Source organism: Lepisosteus platostomus, chromosome 8 (genome assembly GCF_059453375.1).
Source record: "Lepisosteus platostomus isolate fLepPlt1 chromosome 8, fLepPlt1.hap1, whole genome shotgun sequence".
In the NCBI taxonomy this organism is placed as follows: domain Eukaryota; kingdom Metazoa; phylum Chordata; class Actinopteri; order Semionotiformes; family Lepisosteidae; genus Lepisosteus; species Lepisosteus platostomus.
The window spans coordinates 17,651,555-17,664,974 of record NC_142618.1 but is presented as its reverse complement, the minus strand read 5'-3'; the positions used below and the strand labels follow the sequence as shown (position 1 = coordinate 17,664,974).

At 45.6% G+C, this 13,420-nt stretch overlaps 6 non-coding genes across 6 annotated transcripts; 4 read left to right on the top strand and 2 right to left on the bottom strand.

Moving 5' to 3' along the window:
• Positions 1–1,958: 1,958 nt before the first annotated feature.
• Positions 1,959–2,029, top strand: trnag-ccc (transfer RNA glycine (anticodon CCC)). Its single transcript has one exon. It is a non-coding gene; the product is annotated as a tRNA-Gly (tRNA).
• A 2,138-nt stretch (positions 2,030–4,167) lies between these two features.
• Positions 4,168–4,240, top strand: trnar-acg (transfer RNA arginine (anticodon ACG)). The gene has a single exon. It is a non-coding gene; the product is annotated as a tRNA-Arg (tRNA).
• A 643-nt stretch (positions 4,241–4,883) lies between these two features.
• On the top strand, positions 4,884–4,955 carry trnae-cuc (transfer RNA glutamic acid (anticodon CUC)). The gene has a single exon. It is a non-coding gene; the product is annotated as a tRNA-Glu (tRNA).
• Positions 4,956–6,336: 1,381 nt separating this feature from the next.
• trnag-ccc (transfer RNA glycine (anticodon CCC)) lies at positions 6,337–6,407 on the top strand. The gene has a single exon. It is a non-coding gene; the product is annotated as a tRNA-Gly (tRNA).
• A 4,844-nt stretch (positions 6,408–11,251) lies between these two features.
• trnaq-cug (transfer RNA glutamine (anticodon CUG)) lies at positions 11,252–11,323 on the bottom strand. Its single transcript has one exon. It is a non-coding gene; the product is annotated as a tRNA-Gln (tRNA).
• A 1,878-nt stretch (positions 11,324–13,201) lies between these two features.
• Positions 13,202–13,273, bottom strand: trnaa-ugc (transfer RNA alanine (anticodon UGC)). The gene has a single exon. It is a non-coding gene; the product is annotated as a tRNA-Ala (tRNA).
• Between the last annotated feature and the right edge of the window lie 147 nt (positions 13,274–13,420).

The window sequence follows — 13,420 nt, the reverse complement described above, 5'->3', positions numbered from 1 at the left end:
GTGAACACTTGGGTGAACACTCCAGGGCTGGAGGTATTAATGGCCGGGGAGCAGGAAACCAGGCCCTGACTGGAGCAGAGTGCTCAGGGTGCCGAGAGCTGACATTGTCCACCACTGTCCTCCTCCAGCTGCTTGTTCCTGCTCCATCGCTCAGCAGCACTAACGCACTGGTGACCCAGAATACTATACCTGTGCTCACGTAGGGATTGATCGTTGAGGACTTGTGCACCTGTGAGGTGAGGTTGCACACACTTGGGACGGGTTTTTTTCAGCTGTGAAATGAATGAATTCCTCTTGTTTCACACGTCTCACTCGATTGGTTTGTGTACCAGCTGCAGAGATCTGCAGGCACTGCTTTGCACATTCATTGTGCCTGACATTTACATTTCGTGTGGACACAATCAAAATGATCTAGTGATTTTGCAAAGCATGCAGCAAAGAGAAGATGCATCTTTTGAGGAAGGAGAGTTTTAAGCAATGACTTCTGTTCTAGGAAAACCCGTGTGGTGTGGCAATATCAGTACAGGGGGAGAGGAAAGAGATGAGAGAGACACAGAGGAAGAAAAAGGGGGTTGTCTCGAGCTGTGCTCTCAGGTTGTGATCAGGGGAGAGCTGTGTCAGAGTAAACGAGAGTGAGACAGAGAGAGGAAGAGCAGGGTTATCTCGAGCTGTGCTCTCGAGTTGCAGTCAGAGTCTGGCAGGAGGAAGTCTGTCTCAGAGAGAGGAAGACGAGCACTGTTGTCAGCTGTGCTCTAGGGATGTGGTCAGGCGCAAAGGTGTGTCAGACTGAACGGTTCCTGGCTTCGCCCAGGCCAGAGGTTTCTCAATCTGCTGTGTCTTCTGTTCAGGTGGACAGGCAGCAGAGAGGCTCCCCTGGGGAGTGAGACAAGAACCCAAAATGAAAGAATATAAGAACAAAACATATAGAGCAAAAGAATACAGGAACTTAAGAACATACAAGCAAATACAAGACAAGAGCAGAAGGAACAGGAGAACGTGTGAACATAAAAGAGCTGGCTAACGAGTGGAGCCCACCTTCAAGCCCACTTGGCTGATGGCTTCTGATCTCGATGGGCACCTACCTTTGTGACTGACCTTCTTCTACGTTTTTGCCTTTTTATGATTTTATGATTTCCTGTCCAGCTCCAGAAACAGCGTTGTGGTTAGTAAACACTAAGCTCATATCAATCGGTGTGGAATTCACCAGTAGCTATAAGAGCTCTATGAAGCCGTAAGTGCCGCGTTCACCAGCTTCACTGAGCTGTGATTGTCCGCCCTTGCCCCGCTAGCAGAGTGCGCGCTATTATCGCTACATAGACTGAATGAGAATCCAGCAGATCTTATTTACTCTTTCTTCGATTCCCGGTCAGGGAATGGCCATCGTTTTTTAAATCCGCTTAGGAGCAATGAACTTGAACAAAATGCACCTAATATTTTAATCCTGTTGAAACTTTGTAACAGAGTGAATGAATGAATTTGTTTCTCGCAGATTTCACGAGAACAGGGTAAGAACGTGAATAAAAATACATTCGTGTCGCAGTCTCTAATCTACGGAACCTGCTGTTTTGCTCCGGCAGTAATTTTTTTACAGTTCCTAAAACGAAAATAAAAGTCACAGCTCGGATCGCTGGATTCAGAGTCCAGAGTGCTAACCATTACACCATAGAACCAAGACAGAAACTCAACAGCTACAGGTTCCCACTCTGATCATCTGCGAGTTCAACCTGCCTCCGTGAGACTACGATATCTGTGTGATGTTGATGCTCTGCTGCAGCCGCTGTGCATCTGAGCTCCACGAACAGGTCTGTCCGCTTTCAGTCTCACAGACACGTCCGCACTCCCGCTTAACAATCACCGATCAATAACCATCGGGCTCCAGATACTCTGCTCCTGCGCTCTGAGTCATTTGTGAGAGGAAAGAGCGCTCAAGTAGTTGCGTTGACAAGTTTTCTTCAGCTGCGCCAGTGGTGTAGTGGTATCATGCAAGATTCCCATTCTTGCGACCCGGGTTCGATTCCCGGCTGGCGCATAAAAACGTGGTTTCTTTTCAACATCGCAAAATGTTGTTATTTTAATTCTGTGGTGGATTACGAATGCAGTTTATCGCAAGACTGTGGTGGACGGACACAGAGCCCTATCCAGCAGCTCTAGACGGTGCTTAGGGAAGCGCCGAGTCTGTTTCAGTACTGGGAGCGAGTATGAGCTCATTCCGGTTCGGTTACTGTCGGACTGGCCAGCAGCTTCACAGGATTATTGCTGTTGGTCCGATACGGTGTTTCCGTCTCAGACTCAACCACAGCACAGACTTTATTTTATGTTTTTCTCCATGTTAATTTTATTATTTTTATTTGCTTTAGCAACACTGATTGTACCCATCGGTCATGCTACTAAAGCAGCTTGAATTGAATTGAATTAATAGCGTTTCGCGCAGGCTAGTAACTGACTAGTAACTAGTAGTTAAACCCTCGCTACCAGGCTGCTGCACGCCTGACTTGTACATATCTCTGAAAACCCTCCCATGTGTTTTCCTATTTTTTTTTTAATAAACTGTTAAAAGGGAGTCCTGTGTGAGATCCTCCTGCGCGCACCGGTGACTGCACACGATCAGCTGTAAATCTGACAGAACTGGAAGGGATCCGCTGACGTCACCACAGCCAGGAGAATAGGGGCTGTGACGTTGGCGCCGTCAGGAAGTCGAGCAGTGCATTATGGGAGTTGTAGTTAATAAAACACGGCTCCGTCTGTGAGCAGCTATAGCCAGTTCTAATACCCGGCTTCCCGTAAGACAGGGTTACAAGTGCACAAACAAAAAACGGCAACACAAAGAAAAATGAGACAGAAATGCTGTGACATGAAATACTTCCTCCACACTATTTATTGTGCAGCATTTCTATAGATAACGCTGCGGCATCAGCACAACGACCTGAAATGCGGGATTGCTCCCAGAAGTTTTTCATGAAGAAGAAAGCCTGTGTATTTCCCGCAATGTGGGGAAAAAGAATAGTTTTCACCAGGCCGCCCTCCACAGAACATTCTACTGGCGTGGTGTTTTTAAGATTTTAGAAAATTCACAAAAACGTCTCATCAAGAGCTCAACACGCGCTCGCCCCTCAGCGCTGCCCTCTTCCCTAACAACAGATTATTATGAGAACCTATTTCCATTTTGAACACTTTTCACGTGTGACGCTTTTTTGTGTTACTGTTTTTTGTTTGTGCACTCATTTTTTGTGTTGCCACTTTTTCTCTGAGTACTATTTTTACTTTGTGCACTCTTTTTGGTTTCTGTTTGGCACTTCTGGGTCACCGCACGTTTATGACCGACATCATAATGTAATGGAAAAAGGAAAAATGCGATTCGAATACCTCAATTGATTTATGAAGAGAAATGATCAACCCTAAGTCTTTTTCGGGCTTTTGTTCTCCTACATTACCTTTGCTTACTGCCCTGTCTTTCTCACTGCTGAAGAAGGCTCCACGGCCGAAACGTTGTGTTTTTTCTTCTCTTTTCAGCATGGAATAAACCTATTGCTTGATCCAATTAGTGTTTCGTCAGTCATTGCTGGCAGACAGCAGCAGTAGGACGCAGAGCCCTATCCAGCAGCTCTAGACGGTGCTCGGGGAAGCGCTGTCTGTTTCAGCACAGGGAGCGAGTATGAGCTCATTCCGGTTCGGTTACTGTCGGACTGGGCATTTGAAGCTCTTTGGATCGCAACGTGAAAAAACTTCCTACAGCGTGCGTCTTAACTAGTGTAGGAAGAGTAGATCTCATATTTAACAAAAAATTCGTGCGGTGTTCCTGGTCATTTCAATCGCATTTCGACGGCAGGTTTTGGAAAAAGGAGTATGTTGCAATTAACAAGTATTTCTTTCCAAGTAACACTCTGGGGATGATGAAACAATGACGCCGCGGAAAATAAAAAGCAGGCAGAAACGGTAATTCTGCGATTCATCCAAGTATTAAAATGTAAGAAAACGGTTTTCACAAGTAATTAGTCTTTCGTCAAAGTATTTGCTGATAGACAGGAGCATTAAAAGATATAAGAAGATGTTATTTTAAAAGATAAAATGTAGAAAACGCCTGTATCCAAGTTAGAAAAGCTGGAGCGGGGCGATGCCGTACTAGTAGCGGCGCGGAGCTCACTGTGGTGCGGTGCCGCTCTGTCAGCGGGGCCAGTGGCGCAATGGATAACGCGTCTGACTACGGATCAGAAGATTGTAGGTTCGACTCCTGCCTGGCTCGTCTTTCTTTTAAACACATCGGGCTGCTCACTAGCACATTGCCTTCTGTTCATTGTTAGTAGCCTTAGCTAATCAAGGCCCGTATCGCCACCAAGAATGATCCAATCACAGCATCCGCTCTCATTCTTGATAGTTTTCTCCAATCGCAGCGCTCCCTGCTGCCAAGTGTCGTGCTGGGAGTTTAATGTAGTTTAATCAGCAGCATGTGAGCTCATGAAGAAAACTAAGTTTACTTGTGGGCGGATTCTCACATGCGGGGTCTTCCCTTGTGCTCCTGCGTCAATTGTATCAATAAAGCGTCACTTTCCGTGGGGATCGGTCTCTCAGACACGTCCGGACTCGCTCTCCACCATCTCCCTGGGTGCTGAGAGAATGATCTCCTAAAATCTGAAAGCGAAAATAAACCACGGAAATATTATCCTACAAACACCTTCGAGTCTCAAACCGTCTCGCTATGCAAGCAAATTTTAGTTCCAAGCAGATCTTATTTTGTCTTTCTTACACACAGCTGCTCTGAGTGTCGCTGCTGTCGCTACACAGTCTGTAAAAGCGTGTCGATTGCTCTCTGTGTCCTATTAAGATCTCCAGCGCGAATCCACGTTACCGCTGTCTTCTCTTCACATACAGGGAGTGAATTAGCCGTCTCCCTGGTGGTCTAGTGGTTAGGATTCGGCGCTCTCACCGCCGCGGCCCGGGTTCGATTCCCGGTCAGGGAAGAGTCTACTTTTCCTCCGTTTGTGTCCATTACAGCCTTCCTGGACACTGAAGACTGTGTCCTTCAGATGCGCCTCATATTTTCATTCAGTAGAAACAGCCGTAGCAGATTGCATGGATAAACACAATTCTGTGTTTTTAAAGCAAGTTTCAGCAGGACAGGGTGAGCTCTTGAATAAAAATAAATGTACTTGCAGTACATCTCTGTCCCTCTTTGGACCCTGCTCTTTTGTTCTGGATGTTTCTGAAAATTGGATGGCACTCAGATATGTATATATACATTCAATGTGAGGGCAAGGGCAAACAACCATAGTTCTTTAAAAAACATGCTCCATGTGCAGAGAACAATGCCTAAGAATGTGTGCAGGGCCGAATTTGGCCAACACAAAAGAAATAAAATACTGGTTACACCTGAGAAACAGTGACCAGCTCTCCTTCTGCCACAAGGCCCTGCTGAGCAAGGAGCTGAGTCAACAGAAGAGCCCTTCTCAGCCAGAAGGTTCTGAAGCACACTGACACCAGCCTGCCTCAGGACAGCACTGCTTAATCAGCATGAACCACAATCAACCAAATCACAGCATAAGCGAAACAACACTACCTCAACCACTGGGACACACACACATAAACACAACACAGACTTGAACATCACACAAGCTGAGTATCTGACTAAGGTAATAGACAGGTACCAAAAACAGACCCAGATGAAGTATAGGCCCAGTGTCACAGGACAGGCACAGTGACCACAACCTATACATAGACATCACTCCGTGAGGAGCAGGGCCCCCTGTGTTCTGAGGTCAAGAAACCTGAGCGAGCGGGCAGCTCGCTGCACTATTTGGTCTGATCCTCATAGCTGGACATGGGGCGGTATTGGAATGAACTCACGAAATGTTTGTCTCCAGACACTCGCTGTAAAGTGTTGCAATTTCTATTAAGAGTGTTCTCAAATTACTACAAAAATTACGTGTACCCGTGAAGTCAAATGGTAGAGAAACGCTTGAAACAAGACTGCAGAAACCTAATCTCCAACAGGACCCTAATCTCCTCCCTCTCCAAGAGGACCCTACCACTGACTACCAAAAGGAAGTGGTAATCCACCATTTCTCTTCTTATCAGCAGTAATGAGCTCCCCCAGGAGGCAAACCGGCTCATCATGGAACATCCGCAGGTATCTCAATTTTACCTCCTCCCCAAAATCCACAAACCGGACACCCCTGGACGCCCCATCGCATCAGCATGTAACTGTCCAACTACTTACATCTCAGCCTTTCTCGACAGCCTCATGAGACCGCTGGTTGAAGGTCTTCCGTCATACATCAAAGACACCAACTTTTTAATGATTTCCAATTTCAGGGTACCTGAAATGACATGCACTTGTCAGCTGCGCCAGTGGTGTAGTGGTATCATGCAAGATTCCCATTCTTGCGACCCGGGTTCGATTCCCGGCTGGCGCATAAAAACGTGGTTTCTTTTCAACCATCGCAAAATATTGTTATTTTAACCCTGTGGTGGATTACGAATGCAGTTTATCGCAAGACTGTGGTGGACGGACACAGAGCCCTATCCAGCAGCTCTAGACGGTGCTTAGGGAAGCGCCGAGTCTGTTTCAGTACTGGGAGCGAGTATGAGCTCATTCCGGTTCTGTTTCTGTCGGACTGGCCAGCAGCTTCACAGGATTATTGCTGTTGGTTCGATACGGTGTTTCCGTCTCAGACTCAACCACAGTTTTTAACGGTAAAAACAGGACATTCACACGTGAGGACAATAAACACCGATAACGTTTGCTTCAGCCTCTATTGAGCTTTCGATCAACCTCTGATATTCGCTATTTTTAATTTTCGATGTCAGAGAACAATAAAACAACGCCTTCCTTCGAGCCGGATTCGAACCAGCGACCTAAGGATTCCCAGCGGTTTCCACTACAGTCCTCCGCTCTCAATATGCAAAACAAGTCTGTTCCAGGCAGATCGTGTTTTCTCTTTCTTACACGCAGCAGCTCTCAGTGTCGCTGCTGTCGCTACACAGACTGTAAAAGCGTGTCGATCGCTCTCTGTGTCCTATTAAGATCACCGGCGCGAATCCCAGTTACCGCTGTCTTCTCTTCACACACAGTGAGAGAGCCGACCGTCTCTCTGCTGGTCTAATGGTTAGGATTTGGCGCTCTCACCGCCGCGGCCGGGCTCTCCTTTTCCTTCCTTGTCCCCATTACAGTCTCACTGGACACCGAAGAAAAACAAGATGTGCCGCTTATTTTCATTTAGTAGAAAGCTTTGTAACAGACTGTATGAATAAACACGTTCTGGTTTTCAAACAAATTTCAGCAGTAAAGGGTGAGCTCTTTAATAAAAATACAGAAATGTGCGGACAGTCTCCCTACTGTGTACCCTGCTCTTATGTTCTGGATGTTTCTGAAAATTGGATGGCACTCAGATATATATAAATAAATATACTCTTGTTTCTCCGGCTACTTACCTTTCCAATGTAGAAGAAAGACTTGCAGGCCTGTCAATGTACTGTCTTCTTATTTTCCATTTAGCTTCTTAGACGACTGAACCTGTCTCAGGAGTAGGTTCTGTAAAGAGAGTATTGAGGGGCGCTGTGTCGTGTCCAGAAAGGACAGGCTCAGTTACCACAGCCTGGCCATAGAGACTGGACACAGACAGACCTGACTGTCCAGAGAGGACAGGCTCAGTGACCACACCCTGCCCATAGAGACTGGACACAGAGACTCAACTGAACAGGGAAGACAGGCTGCTGCTGAGGCAGGGAGTCAGAACTCAGGGCCTGGGTACACAGAGGTGTCCCTGAACACACAGTTCCTGGTGATTTCTGAGGAGCAGATTGAGCGAGCGTGATGAGTCATGAGTTCAGAGTAATGGACAGAGCGAGGAGCAGCAGAAAATAGAGGACTGTGTGGTTTTCCATGAGAGTGGACAATCAAGTTCAATCTAGGATCACAGAGGGGGCTGGAAGTACTTTGTCAAACCACTTCAAACACTAATAACTAAGGGGTGGCACTGGCTGTTATCATGTTAGTTTATTGGATATACTTTTATTCCTAGAACATCTTCATATTAAAGTATCCGAAAGCAACTGTAGCGCTTCCCCGAGCACCATCTAGAGCTGTTGGATAGGGCTCTGCGTCCTACTGCTCCTGTCTGCCAGCAAAAGCTTTGACTAAAGCCTAATTCCTTGTGCGCTTTTAACTTTCTGGCAACGACAGGCGAAACTGCAGTAAGCAGAGGTTGAAAACATCCACTTGTTCAAATCAAATCAAAGTTTATTTATCAGATGCACAACAATACAGCGTGCAGCAGTAGTTGCTGGCAGTGAAATGTCTTTTCTGTGAGCTCACAAAAATCACAAGAATCACCAAATTAAGGTTACGAAAATAAGCTTACATAATAATAGATAATAATGTAATAAAATATTGGTTACTAACAAAAACAGATTTTTTTGGGACGGAACCGTTTGTAGCGCTCAGAGCATCAACGTCACACAGATACTCTAGTCTCACTCAGACAGATTGAACACGCGGAAGATCACATTATCACATCATCAGAGGATTTCATGGTGACACATAGAAGGTGAAAAGCGCACAAGTAATTAGTCTTTCATCAAAGCCAAAATAGCGAATCTCAGAGGCTCATCGAAAGCTCAATAACGGCTGAAGCAAAAGTTAACGGTGGTTATCTGTTGATACCAGCAGTAACGTCGAACCTGTTAATGCCAAAATACAGCTAAGGTGCCTTTTCGGGAGTAGCAAAAGAGAAGTTCTCGATGATATAGCAAAATGTAAAAGGGGAAAACCCGCAGCCTCATGGACCAGCAGAAACCCTCATTGTATAAGGCTGTTGTTTAAAGTAAGAAAGGCGTTTCTTTTAAAATACGCCAGATAGTCGTTTTGCATGTGTTTGAATGTCAAGGACTGCTTACTCTGCTTTGTAATTCAAAAATGGATAAAAACACAAGTAAAGCCTCTTTGTCGCTATGAGGGCGTTTTGCGCTATTACATGTTCGGTGTTCTATTGATTTGGTTTTGATTTTGAGACCTTGTACTGGTTGTTTTTTGTGTGTGTGTCCGCCGTGGCACAGTAGCGTTCAGCAGCCTAGGTAATTGTTGCTTAACCTCTGTGTGTGTGTGAGAGAGAGACAGTATGTATCATAAGGTTCCGCTAATTCTGCTGATTATACCGATCGAGGATTGCATTGTAAATTGGAGGGTGAGTACGAAGAGGTTCTAAAATTTCCCCTGTAAACACATTACAAAATTTGGAATGCATGACTAACATTAAGATAATATTGACGGATAGATGCGCGTGTGCATTTTCCAGATAACTATTCAGATCGCCTCTAAATGCCTTGCTATATTTTTAAGTGAACGACGTTTACAGAGCTAAAATACATCCAAAGTATGTATTTGACGCTTTTATTAGCACGCTATCTTGCAATTAAAGGTACGATGAATTGGCACTGTAATGCGACTATAACAATTGAGTGTTAAGTCTTGTGGGAAGTCACGAATTTCCCAGTTAGGTGTCTTTTGGTATCGAAAATAGAAAACTGTAGCATTTTCGGGGTCGGCGCGGACGGACACAGAGATTCATACAGTCGTTGAATGAAACACGTGCCTTTATTTTTCGGCACAGGCAGCACAGCACCCCCGCGCCCCTGCGCTAGCAGAGAGAGTGAGCGAGCAGGTAGTTACACAGCGATAGGGTGGCAATTGGGTACAAGTATGAAAGGGGTGCGAAACCAGGGAACTATTTACAAGAATGCGGGCGATCTCACCAAACTGTACGCCCGTTTTGCAGTCAGCGGCTTTCCTAGTACCCCAGCCGGGCGCTCTTCGGCCGCAGCGCCAGGCGAATGGCTACAGTACTAATTTCGTGGGTTTCGTACAAGTTTAGAAGTATCATGAAGAATCAAACAAGATCTTCAGAACTTAATATTTTAATACCTTTGCAGTTTTTATTCTCATGGCGCCTCACTCGATATTACCATTGGGGCGATGCCTTTACTGATGCATTTACAACCTGTGGTTGTAATGTATGTAAAATCACCGTGATTGTAAGATCTATGGTTTTAATTTTCTAAGGCACGTTTTCCTTTCTTTCCCTACCGTGACACTCTGTTGCCAAACATTGAACTGTGGGATACCATCGCGACAAGCCCTCCGCAGTATGTCATGATAGGGACCCCATGTACAGTATATCGCATGTATATCGAGGCAGTGTATATCACGACTGGCGCCTTGCTTCCATGCAACCCTGGTAGCGCTGGTGCAACAAAGGTCTCATAACCGGACATGATATACCCAGATAGGACGTGTAGCGATATATGGACTTTGTGTTGCGACATGGAGTCAGCATATCCTGTCAGGGAATGTCCTATCGCAATATATGGACTCCATGTCGCGACATGAGGGCAGGGCACTTTTGTCGGGGTATGTCATATTGCGATATGCGGCTCTATGTCGCGACATAGGGGCGGGGCACTTTTGTCGGGGGTATGTCATATCGCAATATGCGGGCTCTATGTCGCGACATAGGGGCGAGGCACTTTTGTCGGGGTATGTCATATCGCGATATGCGGGCTTTATTTCACGACTTGGGGCCGAATTTGGCCAACATAAAAGAAATAAAATACTGGTTACACCTGAGAAACAGTGACCAGCTCTCCTTCTGCCACAAGGCCCTGCTGAGCAAGGAGCTGAGTCCACAGAAGAGCCCTTCTCAGCCAGAAGGTTCTGAAGCACACTAACACCAGCCTGCCTCAGGACAGCACTGCTTAATCAGCATGAACCACAATCAACCAAATCACAGCATAAGCGAAACAACACTACCTCAACCACTGGGACACACACACATAAACACAACACAGATTTGAACATCAACACACACAAGCTGAGTATCTGACTAAGGTAATAGACAGGTACCAAAAACAGACCCAGATGAAGTATATGCCCAGTGTCACAGGACAGGCACAGTGACCACAACCTATACATAGACATCACATAGAATGTCATTCCCGGTCAGGGAATGACATTCGTTTTGTTTGTTTTTTTAAATCCGCTTAGGAGCAATGAACTTGAACAAAATGCACCAAAATTTTAATCCTGTTGAAACTTTGTAACAGAGTGAATGAATTAATTTGTTTCTCGCAGATTTCACGAGAACAGGGTAAGAACGTGAATAAAAATACATTCGTGTGGCAGTCTCTAATCTACGGAACCTGCTGTTTTGCTCCTGAAGTAATTTTTTTACAGTTTCTTAAACGAAAGTAAAAGTCACACCTTAGGTTCTACCAGGATTTGAACTCAGACCGCTGGATTCAGAGTCCAGAGTGCTAACCATTACACCATAGAACCAAGACATAAGCGCTACAGCTACAGGTTCCCACTGTCATCATCTGCGAGTTCAACCTGCCTCCGTGAGACTACGATGTCTGTGTGATGTTGATACTCTGCTGCAGCCGCTGTGCATCTGAGCTCCACAAACAGGTCCGTCCGCTTTCAGTCTCACAGACACGTCCGCACTCCCGCTTAACAATCACCGATCAATAACCATCGGGCTCCAGATACTCCGCTCCTGCGCTCTGAGTCATTTGTGAGAGGAAAGAGCGCTCAAGTAGTTGCGTTCAGTACTGGGAGCGAGTATGAGCTCATTCCGGTTCGGTTACTGTCGGACTGGCCAGCAGCTTCACAGGATTTATGCTGTTGGTCCGATACGGTGTTTCCGTCTCAGACTCAACCACAGCACAGACTTTATTTTATGTTTTGCTCCATGTTAATTTTATTATTTTTATTTGCTTTAGCAACACTGATTGTACCCATCGGTCATGCTAATAAAGCACCTTGAATTGAATTGAATTAATAGCGTTTCGCGCAGGCTAGTAACTGACTAGTAACTAGTAGTTAAACCCTCGCTACCAGGCTGCTGCACGCCTGACTTGTACATATCTCTGAAAACCCTCCCATGTGTTTTTCTATTTTTTTTTTAAATAAACTGTTAAAAGAGAGTCCTTTGTGAGCTCCTCCTGCGCGCACCGGTGACTGCACACGATCAACTGTAAATCTGACAGAACTGGAAGGGATCCGCTGACGTCACCACAGCGTGGCAGAATAGGGACTGTGACGTTGGCGCTGTCAGGAAGTCGAGCAGTGCATTATGGGAGTTGGAGTTAATAAAACACGGCTCCGTCTGTGAACAGCTATAGCCAGTTCTAATACCCGGCTTCCCGTAAGACAGGGTTACAAGTACACAAACAAAAAACGGCAACACAAAGAAAAATGAGACAGAAATGCTGTGACATGAAAAACTTCTTCCACACTATTTATTGTGCAGCATTTCTATAGATAACACTGCGGCAGCAGCACAACGACCTGAAATTTGGGATTGCTCCCAGAAGTTTTTCATGAAGAAGAAAGCCTGTGTATTTCCCGCAATGTGGGGGAAAAGAATAGTTTTCACCAGGCCGCCCTCCACAGAACATTCTACTGGCGTGGTGTTTTTAAGATTTTAGAAAATTCGCAAAAAAGTCTCATCAAGAGCTCAACACGCGCTCGCCCCTCAGCGCTGCCCTCTTCCCTGACAACAGATTATTATGAGAACCTATTTCCATTTTGAACACTTTTCACGCGTGACGCTTTTTTGTGTTACTGTTTTTTGGTTGTGCACTCATTTTTTGTGTTTCCATTTTTTCTCTGAGTACTATTTTTACTTTGTGCACTCTTTTTTGTTTCTGTTTGGCACTTCTGGGTCACCGCACGTTTATGACCGACATCATAATGTAATGGAAAAAGGAAAAATGCGATTCGAATACCTCAATTGATTTATGAAGAGAAATGATCAAGCCTAAGTCTTTTTCGGGCTTTTGTTCTCCTACATTACCTTTGCTTACTGCCCTGTCTTTCTCACTGCTGAAGAAGGCTCCACGGCCGAAACGTTGTGTTTTTTCTTCTCTTTTCAGCATGGAATAAACCTATTGCTTGTTCCAATTAGTGTTTCGTCAGTCATTGCTGGCAGACAGCAACCGTAGGACGCAGAGCCCTATCCAGCTGCTCTAGACGGTGCTCGGGGAAGCGCTGTCTGTTTCAGCACAGGGAGCGAGTATGAGCTCGTTCCGGTTCGGTTACTGTCGGACCGGGCATTAGAGGCTCTTTGGATTGCAACGTGAAAAAACTTCCTACAGCGTGCGTCTTACCTAGTGTAGGAAGAGTAGATCTCATATTTAACAAAAACCTTTCTGGAGATGCCGGGGATTGAACCCGGGGCCTCATACATGCAAAGCATGCGCTCTACCACTGAGCTACATCCCCGACAAGCGCTCATCTCTTCGGTTGTTTGATAGAGTCTGTGATTACCAGTCACTGACTGCAGCTCGTGTCAGGACGTGTGACGAGTTTTTACAGGTAAAAACAGGACATTCACACGTGAGGACAATAAACACCGATAACTTTTGCTTC